Raw genomic sequence first — 13,260 nt, 5'->3', positions numbered from 1 at the left:
ATTTATTTTTATTACCTTGTTACTATAAGCATGGCCCTACCAAAAAACTGCCTGCCTTCTGTTAATGAGTGTAGGAACATCACACCTTGGCCTTTGTGGCTAATGTCAAGTATAAAAAGAATGTGGGGGCTAGAGAGCCGTGGCTTAGAGTCTGCTGCATAAGCACAAGGAGCTTTGTTTGGACACCTCCCCCACCCATGTAAGAAGCTGGACACAGTGGCACACATCTATAACCCTTTTGTGGGGGTATGAGGTGGGTAGATAGGTGGATACCCAGAAGTCACTGGCCACCTAGATTAGTCAGTTGTCAAGCTCTGACTCGGGGAGAGACTCTGTCACCAAACATAAGGTAGAGAATGATGGTTGTAGAATATTATTTTAAGCTGTGTTACTTTTGTTTATGTTGCATTTGTTTAACTCTGTGAAGCTGTGTTACTGTGCCTGTCTAAAACACCTGATGGTCTAATAAAGAACTGAATGGCCAATAGCAAGGCAGGAGAAAGGATAGGTGGGGCTGGCAGGCAGAGAGAATATATAGAAGGAAAAATTTGGGGGGCAAAGAAGAAGGATCACATGAAGGAGGAGGAATCAGGGGCCAGCCACCCAGCTACACAGCAAGCCATGGAGTAAGAGTAAGATTTACAGAAGTAAAAGAATGGGAAAAGCCCAGAGGCAAAAGGTAGATGGGATAGTTTAAAGTTAAGAAAATCTGGCTAGAAATAAGCCAAGCTAAGGCTGGGCGTTCATAATTAAGAATAAACCTCCATGTGTGATTTATTTGGGAGCTGGGTGTCTGGGCCCCCCAAAAAGAGCAGAAACAAACAACAACAAACGATAGAACAAGACACCCATCGCTGACCTCTGTCCTCTACACTTCCAGGCACGTGTACCCCTGCACGCACACACACACACACACACACACACACACACACACACACGTGTACTATACATACACACAGACGGACACATACACAGAAGTAATGTGGCAAGGCCTGGCGAGGTGGTGTGTTCACACGGTGCGCACCCTGCTACAAATGGGACGGCAGCAGGGGAATCCTGAGCTTGAGGCCAGCATAGGGGACTCAGCCCGGGGCTTCCTGAAAAGTCAGATCATGTAAAGGCATGAACACCCGAGGAACCAACACCCAACCTGAAATCTGGGGCCTTCCCCCTGGCTTCTACGCCGCTGGGTGGTCCGCCCTCCGCCGTCCTCTCTCACAGTGGCCACCATCCTGAATCCTGTATGCATCCATGTCCCTTTATTCTCGTCTCCACCCTCCCATTTCTCAGTCCTAACATGAATGTTAGATTTTAATTACTCCTCTTATTTTAAGAGGGTGTCATGCCGCGTGGAATCTTCTAGATGATGACCCTTTTTACCTGTGCTTTTAGGGGTCATCGCGTAGTATTTTGGCTATTGGGCGATCTTCCATGGCCTGTACTGTGGCACAGTTTGCCCACTGGGCTGCTGGCATTTGAACATACATGATAGAAACACTTCCGTGTGTGCATATTTCTTGGGTCTATAATAAGTGTGACTGCTAAGTCAGAGGGTGTGAAGAGAGTTATCTGAGTGTTTCCCAAATTCACACCGGGACCACCAGCAGGCAAACAGAGTTTGTGAGTATTCATCTCTGGCACTTGACATTATCAGATTTCTAAGAGTGTTGCTTAGAGGGGTAGCCTCAAGGGCAGCTCACCATGTTCTCTGTTTTCTGCTCAGCTGCCCTTCAAGGTTCAGAGTTATGGACACCTGACTGAGAAGCCCTCCTGGACTAGCGCATGTCCTCATCACTGGGCCACCTGAGTGTTTGATGTCTTCAGCCACCGTCCCTTGACTCTGCAACATCAGGTACGTACGATATCTTTCTAACTCTCCCAGGAGCTCTAAGTACATGGCATTGCACATCTCTGACCCTTCAGTTAATTAATGCTGCTTGAATAAGACAGAGTTCGTGTTCACGAAGATCAGAGGTATCACACATCATCTGCGAGGGGGGCAGCCGGATCCCTGAGTCCTCAGGAGACCCGGATAAAAGTGAGACCACTGGCTTGTGGCTGCATCAAAGCATAGGTAGGGAGGCTAACTACCCACCCTCTGAAGAAGGCCTTTCAGCAGTGGTCACTTGGAGTGTGATTCTCCCAGCAGGCTTGCTTAGGGCCTCTGGGGTTTGAGCTGTGTCAAGGGTCAGGGACTGAGGATTTCCCTGGAGGCACAAGGTTGGCCTTCAGCCGGGAGGGGATCAAACTACACCAGTTCACTGGTGGGCAGGCTCTGGAAAACCAGTCTGCATACTTCAGAGGTGGAGGGAAACTTCAGGTTCTCATCAGGGAGCCTAGAAGATCTTCCAGAATGTTCCAGTATATGAACTCAGGTACTGCTGGCACATGACTCCAACCATGTGGCACGATACCTCAGGTACCATGTGCCAAGACAGACGGGTGAGGCAGAAGCGGATGGCCAAGTGAGCTGCTTGGGGACTTGGGCAAGAGTGTTGGGAACTCTAGCCTATTAAAAACCTGACTGAGGCCTTTGTCTCTTGGAAGAAACATGGCGTCCAAATAGAGGCAAAGATTAGGCCAAGAAGCCAGAACTCCTCCTACACACCTGCCCTCATTGGAGGTACCTGGGGGCCTGTGGAGCTCATTCCCTGTGCTGTGAGCCAGGCCTGGTGGCAAAGGATTGTAATCCCAGCTAGGAGCTAGATTTGAGGCAGGAGCATAACTAACATCTGGCTGGGCTGCAGAGTGAGTTCAAGGTGAGCCTGGGTAACCTGATGACAGTCTTTAAAATAAAAAGCAAAAAGGGCCGGGCGGTGGTGGCACATGCCTTTAATCCCAGCACTCGGGAGGCAGAGGCAGGAGGATCTTTGTGAGTTCGAGGCCAGCCTGGTCTACAGAGCAAGATCCAGGAAAGGCACAAAGCCACACAGAGAAACCCTGTCTCAAAAAACCAAAAAAAAAAAAAAAGCAAAAAGGGATAGGGCTGAGGAATGCTGCTCAGTGGTAGAGTGCTTACCTGTTAGTACAAAGCCCTGGGTTCTCCAGAATTGCAAAAAACAATCAATACCTGTACATGGGAAACAGGTGGGAGAGGAAGGGGCCGGTCCAGATGCTGTCCTTCTGAGCCCGTGGTGTCCCACGTTAACTGGGTTCTTCCCTGGCCTTTGTTCCCAGGGATGTTCGGGTGGGACCCCGGCACCTCCTGTCCCAGCGTTCTTCTGTTGAGATAAACAACACTCCCTTTCATCCCTTCAGTTTAGTGTAAGCACGTGCCGACCCTGCATCCTGTTTAATCTTCCTAATATTTCAAGTCACGAGTTTCCTTGTGGGTCCCCAGTCTGGGCTGCGTGAAGGCGTTTGAACAATTCCGCTGTAGAGCGAGGGGATTGAAGGCATGGAAGAGGCACATTGCAGGGGCCTGATATGCTTCTTTCTTTCTTTCTTTCTTTCTTTCTTTCTTTCTTTCTTTCTTTCTTTCTTTCTTTCTTTCTTTCTTTCTCTCTTTCGCTCTCTCTCTCTCTCTCTCTCTCTCTCTCTCTCTCTCTCTCTCTCTCTTTCTCTTTCTTTCATTTGTTTTGAGACAGGGTTTCTCTGTGTAGCTTTGGAGCCTGTCCTGGAACTCACTCTGTAGCCCAGGCTGCCCTCAGATTCACAGAGATCCTCCTGGCTCTGCCTCCCGAGTGCTGGGATTAAAGGTGTGTGCCACCACTGCCCGGCTCTGATATGCTTTTCTTAACACAGCTTCACCAACCTGTTCTAGACGCTCCTTCACCCTATCTACTGCGCATGTGGGCTCCATGTGAGAGATGCTGGGGTGGTGGTGGCAGAAGCCTGACTCGGCTCTTGCCCTCTGGAGGCTCAGAGGCTGGGGAGGAGAGTCTACCCAGTGGCTGTGTCACAGCTGGGGTGGGGTAGGGGGGACGGCTGGGTTCAGTTGCCTTCGTATTTCCTGAACTCAGACCCTGCCTCAAGAGGGCGGTACCCAACTCTGTGCCGAACAAGGTGAAGCTGACTAAGGGGTCTACAGTCCCTGCTCCTTGGTGTCCTGGTCTGTCAGGGATGACACAAGTGCCACCTGTCCCCAGGCCTGCTGTATGTCAACTGTTTCATAGTCACCACAGTGAACTCTTTCAGCGCAGCCAGAGGCCACTGCCACCCCCACGGAATCGAAGTGAAAGCTCGCTGGGCTTGCTCGGTTTGCTCGGTTTGCTCAGTTTGTTGATCCTGTAAGAGGCAGAGCATGCCACGGTGTCATTAATGCTTGGCTTCTGAGTCCCAGTTTCTCCATCCCCGGGTTCTGCCTCCAGGGCCCCAATGGAGATGTAATGACATCTTTTTTTTTTTAATGTCAAATGCCGGGAACCAAGCATCCATGTGGGTTCCTGATGAGAGACATCTAGTGTGGCCCCACAGGGAGCCATCTTCTGTCTCTCTCTCCCTCACATGTCCCTGCTACCTCCCAGATGAAACATAGGCACCCATTTCCCCCTTGTAATAATGAATACGTGTGCCAGTGTGCTTATGGAAAGCAGCTCGGCCTGTGTCTCCCACCTCTAGGGATCCAATCATGTCTGGCAAACAGACTCCCAGATGCGAGGCCAGGCTCTGTCAGCCAAACAAAGGAGAGGAAATGATCCAGGAAACTCTGACAAAGAAAGCAATTACTTGGTCTGACGTGCATGGGTGGTTCCTGCCAAGACTGGGCCTCTCTGTCTCTATCACCTGAGAGATGGTCTGTGCAGACAGAGAGAGGTTTACCTAACGGCTTCCACCAGCCTTAACTCCAGGCGTCGAGGCTGAGTTCCGCTGAGCCGCACAGGTCCTCAGGTATTCAGCTCTGTGCAGCTCCTTCCCAAGTCAAAACTCTAGTAGTCATGCTGTCAGTCAGGGCTCCCCTCCCCTTTCCTCTTCTGGAAGTTTCTCTCCCCTCTGATACTTGCCTGGGCCTGGGGGTGGGCCATCAGCTAATCCCACTTGGGATTGTACTGCCGGGGCTATCATTTAGTGATAACTGGGCCTCTTACAGTTCCTCAACCTCCTACTCATTCCCTCTGGACTTCACTCACAGTGGCCCTGTGAGCCGGGCATTAATGTCGCCAGTTTAGATAGGGAGAAAGGGAGGGGGGAGGGAGGGAGAGGGAGGATAGAATGGGTTTGTTCCAGGCTAGCAAAAGTGCAGCCAGCAGCCAGTCAACACAGGAGACCCCTAATTCAGCTCTCCCTGCCTCCCTCCCTCCCTCCCTCCCTCCCTCCCTCCCTCCGTCTCTCCCTCCCTCTGTCTCTCTCTCTCTGCAATCATTTTCATGAGTGGTAGGTACTGTGCACGTGCCACAGTGTCGTGCTTGGGTATCAGTCCTCCATGTCTGTCTGTCTGTCTTTGGCTATGTACACCACAGTAGCTGTTGGTTTTAAATGTGGAGCTTGTTACCCTGTGAGAAAGGTCACGTGTGAGGCACGACAAAACCCAGGATCAGAGCTTTATTAAGAGGACGGGGGTGGGTGGGGTGGGAGGTGGGGGGTGGGGGACGGGGACAATGACAGAAGAGAGTGACCAGGCCTGTGAAAACGTGTGCAGGGAGAAAGAGAGGGGAGGAGTCTGTGACCGGCCTTTTAAGGATTTCCCTGCACATGCGCATGTGGGCTTACGGAGCTACGCCATGCATGTGCAGATTGCATAATCACGTAGCTCACTGATGCGGTAAGACTGAGACCGCTTGCTTAGCTATGAACTGCGCATGTGTGGTCGGTCTGCGCATGTGTGGTCGGTCATATAGCTGGAGGAGTGGCAGAATCCTAACCCTAGCTGCCCATGAGCTTCCATGGTATTCTCTCAGCTCTCTTTCCCACTTGGCCATAGGAACTCTGGAGTTACAGACTTGTATTGCCGGTCCAGATTTATATAGGTTCTGGGGATTCGAACTCACATCCTCAGGCTTGCATGTCAAGCACTTACCCAGCAGCCCATCTCTCCAGCCCCTCAGGACTCTGCTCCCTGACTGCTGATCTGATTGTGTCTTCCCACAACACCCTGAGCTCTTCAGAAAAGTAATTGAGTGCCACAGGAGTGAACTTATACTTTTTGTGACAGAATTCCAGGCCCCAGTGAGGAGTAGTAGGAAGCTGGCTTGGCCATGGGAGGCCTTCCTGGAGCATGCCAGATTATGCCTCCCAGGCAGCTGACTCCCGTGGGTGGAGCTGGGGGGGACAGGTCCAGTGTCACAATCTTCTTAAGCAAGACAGCATCTCCCTGTAGGGGTTTGGAATCGTAGCAACCAGCGAAGATTGGCAGAGGGGAAAACTGCCCGAGCCGGATGCTGTGACAGCTGCTCACTGGACAGCCTCCAGGGCAGAGATGACATGGAAAGAGCTACAGCTCGCTCTGAAAACACTGGTTAGTTCTCCCCACCCTACGAGGAGACAGAAACCATTTTCCAGGTACATTGACCTCCTTGGTTATTCCACAGTCAACCCGTCTCCTGCATCCTACAGGGTCACTCATCAGGAGGGGGCTGAATCACCCAGTGGGCATCTTGTATTGGAGCAGAGCCCCTCTGCCCGGTAGACTGGTCCAAGTGTCCCACAGCGAGGGGAGACTGTGTTCCGGCACATTTCTCTGTTAAGAGTCACGGGGCGAATGCGTAGGGGCAACCGGCCTCTTGCCTTCTCATTTTCATTTATTTTTTTCTTCCCTTGGTGAAGCTGCTTGATGACATCAGCCTCCACATTTACCTCTCAATAAATTTGTCCCTGTCATCTCTGTCTCTCTCGAAGCCACTGGAATCTCAACGGAAGGACTTTATAGACTCTGAAGTGTCCCAAGAGTTAAGGATTGTCACCCTTCTCCTTTTCAGAATTGCTTGGTACTACATTCCCATGGAATTGCATGATGATTTAGGATGCCATGTAAAACAGCCGTTGGGTGGTGGTGGCACACACACCTTTAATCCCAGCACTAGGGTGACGAGGGTGGGGTGGGGGGTGGGGAAGGGATAGGAAGGGGCAGGCAGATCTCTGAGTCTGAGGTCAGCCTGGTCTACAGAGCAAATTCCAGGACAACCAGGGCTATATAGAGAAATCCTGTCTTGAAAAACAAAACAAAACCAGCAATAAATAAATAGATAGATAGATAAATAAATAGAAAGATAATAAAGACACTATAAAACAGCAAATCAAGTGTAATATGAAATTACAATGCCAAAATTTAAATACTTTAGAAAACGACTTTCTTTACAGTTATAAATGACTAGCTTTGGTGTGTCTTGTGACATATATTATATTTTAGTGACTTATCATTCCTTCAGCAAGTGTTCCTTGGATGTCCCAACCGGTCTCTGTGTCAGACAGGCCCTGACAGTATGTTAGTCACACCAGGACAAGCCTTGTCCTGGACTCTCAGCCTCAGGAGAAAAAGGGGTTCTGAGTGACCAGTAAGGCCCGAGGGAAGGGGCGGGTGCGGTGGTCTCTAACAAACTTGTGCTCCGTGGCTGGTGTCTAAGTTAGCTGACCTGTCCTCGGGGTTCCTCCAGTTTGCTCCAGTGAGTTTCATGCCACTGAAATCAGAGGCTCAGCCCTTAATTTTCCAGACCTGATGATTTCCAACCATATGTGGATTCTTTCGGATTTTCATGTCATAGGGAGAGAAAAAAGCCCAAACAAAACGATTCCTGAGATTGACAACCAGATCTCCATTCCCAGAACATGCCTATGGCAGTTCCTCTGGGCTTCCCAACATCTGGTGTAGTGTGGACCTGGGGCCTCCAGTTTGGCTCCCTGGAGCCCTGTCCCTTCCCGGGGCTCACAGGAAACTAAGCCTTCTCCATCTCCAAGCAGTGCACAATCAGAGGTCAGAAACATCTGCTGGCCTCCTGAGGGCTTATTTGGTCCTACCCCAGAGCCCTCCTGCATTTGCACCAAACACTGGGGCTGGTGGCGGCCTTCACACCTCCACAGTGACAGTCTACCCCTTGGTGGCTGTCCAGGTGAGCGCCCTGCCCAGTCAGCGGCTTTTGTCAGCCTGTGTTAGCGCCTGTCTTCCTGCCTGGCAAGTGTTAGTACCTAGCACACGTTCGTCCTCCATGGGAGCACATCTTTGCTCTATTCTCACCGAATCCCACCTCTAGATCTAATGGGGCAGCACTGTGTGCTTCCTGGAAGCATCTCCAAATGAGCGTGGCAGCCCTCAGGGCTGACAAGGCAGCGGGCATGGTAATGTGGTCTTTCTGCATCTCTCGTCACACTTAGTGAAGGAGTTGTGCATCTGTAGTTTTGTTTTTATGTTTTAGAGACGGTGGGGGGGGGGGGCTCATCTGTCCCAAGCTGGTGGTGAACTTACTTGCTTTTTAAAAGGGAATGAACTTGAACTTCTGATTCTCCTGCCTCCACTGCTGGAGTGCTGAGATGACAGGTGTGTGCCACCAGTCAGCGCTGGGGGAGTCCAGTCTAGGGCTTTCTGCATGCTGGGTAAGCACTCTGCCCACTGAGTTACACCCCAGCCGGGGTCTCTGGGTCTTTGTAACCCCTATTCAGCCATGCCACAGGCTTGTCTGCACTGATGGGGCATGTCCCCGACATGAGTCAAGTGACTCAGTCACCCCGCAGGGCAGTGGTTCTCAACCTTCTTAACGCTGCGACCCTTTGATGCAGTTCCTCATGTTGTGGTGGACCCCCACAACCACAACGTTACTCTGTTGCGACTTCATAACTGTGATTTTGCTACTGTTACGAATCCTAACGTAAACATCTGCTATGCGGCCCCCGCAGGGGTCCCGAACCACAGATTGAGAACCACTGCTATTTAGGAGGGTGACTAGAGTCACGTGAGCAGAGGCTCACCTCCATCAGCCTGGCCTGTTGGCAAGTGTGGGGGCATTTTCTTGATGGATAATTGATTTGAGAGGGCCCAGCCCACTGTGGGCAGTACCCCCCCTCTCCGGGAAAACGGTCCTGGCTTGTATCAGAAAGCAAGCTGAGCGAGCCAGTAGGCGGGATTTCTCTGTGTTCTCTGCTCCAGGTCCTGCCTCGGTTTTCCCCAGTGGTGGCCTGTAACCGGTGCGCCCAACCCTTCCCTCCCCAAAGCTGATTTTGGTCGCAGTGTTTATCGTAGCATCCGGAAGCGAACTAGGACGGAAGAAGGGGGGCTCTCTTACTATTCTTTCTTACGTGCCAGAAAATGAAGTTTTGAGGAGGCTGGGCAAACGACCCAGCCCCCGACAGCTGTCATCACACGTCTAGATCTACCCTCGGGGTGCCTCGCCGGCCGCCATATTGTATGGTCTTCCTAGCTCTTCTTTGCCAGTTCTTGTCCAATCATTGAGGTCTCTGGTGCTTAGTTCCTGGTGGAGAAAAAGAGGAGGGACCCCTGAGCCCAGGGAACTCGGGGGGCCTGGGGCATATGGAGGAGGCTTGAGAGCCCCTCAAACCCTCCTGTGCCTGCCTCTCCGGTCCTCTCTGCGGAGATCTAGTGGCATGCATCTACCTGGGCCTTGTCTCGACAGTGACGCCTGCCAGCTCAGGGGACATGGCTGCATCTCCACTCTGCACCTCCGCTCTCTTAATTTTTATTATTTTTAGCCACATGTCTATGTGGGGATATGTTCATGCAGATGCCTGAGGAGGCCAGAGGTATCAGATCCTCTGGAGCTGGAGCTATATAAGCAGTTGTAAGCCACTCAGTGTGGGTGCTGGGAACTGAACTCCTCTGCAGCAGCTGTACATCCTCTGAACCATTGGGCCGTTTCGTCATTTCTCCAGCCCCAGCCTTTTGTGTGTGCGTGTGCGTGTGCGTGTGCGTGTGCATGTGCGTGTGTGTGTGTGTGTGTGTGTGTGTGTGTAGCCCTGGCTGTCCTGGAACTCACTCTGTGGACAAGGCTGGCCTCGAACTCACAGAGATCTGCCTGCCTCTGCCTCCCGAGAGCTGGGTTTAAAGGCGTGCGCCACCACTACCTGGCCCCAGCTTGGTTTATTTTTAGACTGATTCATTTTTGGATAGCCCAAGCTAGCTCAGAACTCAGTCTTCCTGCCTCAGCCTCTCAGTGCTGAGATTACAGGTATGTGTCCCCATGACCAGCTAGAGGATGCTGTTTTAAACTGTGATGTCATGCTCATCCCTCCCACTGTCTCCCCCATTCCATCAGTATCTTTTTCTAGATATTGGTCCTATTAAGTAGCTTCAGGGGGCCATGCTCATTAACTCCACAAAGGGAAAAAAAGAGCATGGAAAGGAGAACTTTTTGCTTTTTTAAAATTTTTGAATCTAGGTTGTTTCATGGAGGAACTTTCTGTGCTGTGAGGAATGTTCTACACCCTATTCAAGCAGAATATAAAGCGTGTGTATATTTGTGCATGTGCGTGTGCGTGTGCGTGTGCGTGTGTGTGTGTGTGTGTGTGTGTGTGTGTGTGTAGGCCAGAGGTCTACATGAGGGGTCTTCCACTCCTTGGGGGTCTAAATGTGGGTGCTGGGTCCTCACGCTGCTTTGACAGGTACCTTTCCCACAGAGCCATGGCTGCAGCCCTGTACACATAGGACTCCTGAAAGCTCGAGATGAAACAAACCTTTAGAAGATCAGAAAGGACTGAGGGTTCAGACAGTGATGCGTGTGACGGAAAGTATGGGACGGGAAACAGGCCGAAGGTGGTTAGTGTGACATGGAGGCAGGCGGATCTCTGAGTTCGAGGCCAGCCTGGCCTATAGCAAGAGTTCCAGGACAGCCAGGGCTGTTACACAGAGAGACCCTGTCCCCCAAAAAAATAAACAAAAAGAAAAAGGGAATAAGAAAGTCAAAATGACACCAAAAATCAATAAAAAGCCAAGCGGGTCTGTTTAGTCCCTTTCCCAGGATGCACCAGTGCAGCCTTAAGAGAAAAACTGGCGATGTCCTAGTTTCCCAGTGAGGCTTACAGCAGAGGGAGCCTGTCATTTCGATTCTCTCTCATCTCGGCTTCTCTGATGGTTAGAGCTCAGGTGTCAGCATGGTGACTTGGACATTTAGCATGAGTGACTCCATGTTGACTTTGAGCTTGGTTAGGTTGCTACCACCACTGTACCCAATACAATGGCTGTCTGTAGTGTGTTTTTAAATGCCCTTGTGTATACTTGTCACTTGAATCTTGATGGTGACAGCATTTGTGTCCTCCTCTGTGGCACTTGCTTCAACCCAACCCAGTGACACTAAAATCTGGTTCTCGGGGCTACTTCCTCACTTTCTTAGTTGCTAGAGCTGCCTTGGGACACTTGCTCCCCCCCCACAGAGACCTCCTTTCTCCTCTGGTGCCCAGGGTCATCTGGGAATCAATGCCTAGCTTGTCTCCCAGATGGAAGTCCTGTGCCAAAAGATGCCTGCTGGGTGCCTCTCACAGTTCCCGGGCAGTTTCCAGCCGCTGAAGATCCATCTGATGATTTTGTTGGTGTCAGCATTGTGTGGGAGGTGGGTGTATGGCAGAGGAGCCATGTGGGACTGCCAGAGCTCTGGACCAGCCTGTAAAGCTGGGTAGCACACACAAACAGAGAGTCAGATGGCCTCATAGCCTTGCTTATAGAAGCAAATCAAAGCAGTGATAAAAGGATTACAAGCACAGCTGGCTGGTAAAAAGCAGTTGTAGGTATGGGCCTCTGAGTGTTGCCACTCACTGCTGGGTACCCGTGGGCAAGGCCCTACCTCCTCTAACCAGTATCCTCCCTTTTATATTTATTACCTGGAAACCAGACGATTTGTGGCCCAGACTGGCCTTGACTCACTATGGACCCCCAGTTGGCCTCAAACTCCCTGTGTAGCCAAAGCTAGCCTACAACTTACCCTCCTGCTACCATGGCCCCACACCACCACATCCCGTTTTTATGCAGCCTGGGGGTTGAACCTGGGTGCTATACATGCCAGGCAAGCATTCTGCCAACCGATCTGCATTTCTAGCCCAGCAAGACTTCCTCCTCCTATAGACAGGGGCTTGGGCATCTCAGGATGGCCTTGAACTTCTGATCTTCCCGAGTGCTGGGACTTCAGACATGTGCCACCAAGCCTGGTTTTGTGACTTCCCTTTGAAATGGACACAGCAGCTACCTCACGGTGCTACTGTGAGCTTCAACAAGGAAACCACGTTGTGTAGAATTAGAGAGGCCAAACTGAATCAAGACCTCAGCGGATTTGTTTCCTGTAATTATGATACTAAGACATTAAACCCATCCAGGGGTCTGTGCCTGTTAACCCCGTAGAAGTCCTTCTGGCACAAAGACATCTGAGGTAGCCATTCTGTTAGCTTTCACATGTCTGGCTTTCCAAGGTTTCAGTCATGGCGAAGTGTCTCTTACTTCCAAATGTCTTCAAGCCTCCTACGTTTTTTTTACAGTCATTTATCTGACACACATTTGCTCACTGGTTCGGGACCACGGAGCATCCACCCAGAAGAATATCACTATCCAGACTCTAGACCCCACTGGATACCCAGTAAGAGCACCCCCCCCCCGTCCCCGCCACCCCAAAGCAGCCCAGGCCAGTGTAGCTCGAAGCTTAGTCCCCCAGAGAGCCAAAGGAGGCCTGGCTTCACCCATCAGTCCACGAGGTGATTGCTCTGGAGTTCTTTCTGGTCTGGAACTTCACAGAGTGCCAAGTAGGGACTGGAGTCTGCCCCAGGGCCAGTGATAAGGGACAAAGCCAGAGGACTTGGGGCTGGGCTCTGTGAGGAGAGGGAGAGTCCTGGTGGCTAGCAGCTGCACATGTGGGCTGTGGCTGGTAAATCTGCCTGCTAGTGAGGCCCACCTCTGTCTTGGATCCTATAGATCCTCAAAGGGCTATTTTGCACCCACACCTCTTGCAGCCTTGTGGCTGGAATTCCGGGAAGAGTGCCCTCTGCTTTGGGAAGAATGGGAAAGTTGACGTGTCTCATGCTCCTATCATTGTCTCTCCTGCCTTGGATGGCACTGGTGTGGGTGGCATCTGCCCCTGGTACTCAGCTTCTGTTCAGTCTTCCATACACCTTCCCTACCAGCAGCCTACCCCATGTAGCACCTGTTTTGGGTCCCCACCCAGCTGCTCTGTCTCAATCTGGCTCCATGCCTCCTTCAGAGATTGTTCCCGCCCTCTGGTTTTGGGTTTTTTAATTTTTTAAGATTAAAAAAATTAGCCAGGTGGTGGTTGGTGCACACCTTTAATCCCAGCACTTGGGAGGCAGAGTCAGGTGGATCTCTGTGAGTTCGAGGCCAGCCTGGTCTACAGAGCGAGATCCAGGACAGCTAGAGCTGTTATATACAGAAACCCTGTCTCAAAA

The 13,260-nt window shown here is 51.2% G+C and overlaps 1 long non-coding RNA gene across 1 annotated transcript; it reads right to left on the bottom strand.

The window, feature by feature from the left end:
* Positions 1 to 7,093: 7,093 nt before the first annotated feature.
* LOC128115282 (uncharacterized) lies at positions 7,094 to 12,410 on the bottom strand. The gene is made up of 2 exons (XR_008220106.1): positions 11,255 to 12,410; positions 7,094 to 9,335 (listed from the first exon to the last, which is right to left on the bottom strand). It is a non-coding gene; the product is annotated as an uncharacterized LOC128115282 (long non-coding RNA).
* Positions 12,411 to 13,260: the final 850 nt, after the last annotated feature.

This window comes from Peromyscus californicus, unplaced genomic scaffold (genome assembly GCF_007827085.1).
Source record: "Peromyscus californicus insignis strain IS unplaced genomic scaffold, ASM782708v3 Scaffold_1__1_contigs__length_55948999, whole genome shotgun sequence".
NCBI lineage: Eukaryota > Metazoa > Chordata > Mammalia > Rodentia > Cricetidae > Peromyscus > Peromyscus californicus.
This window is presented reverse-complemented; position numbering and strand designations above follow the sequence as displayed.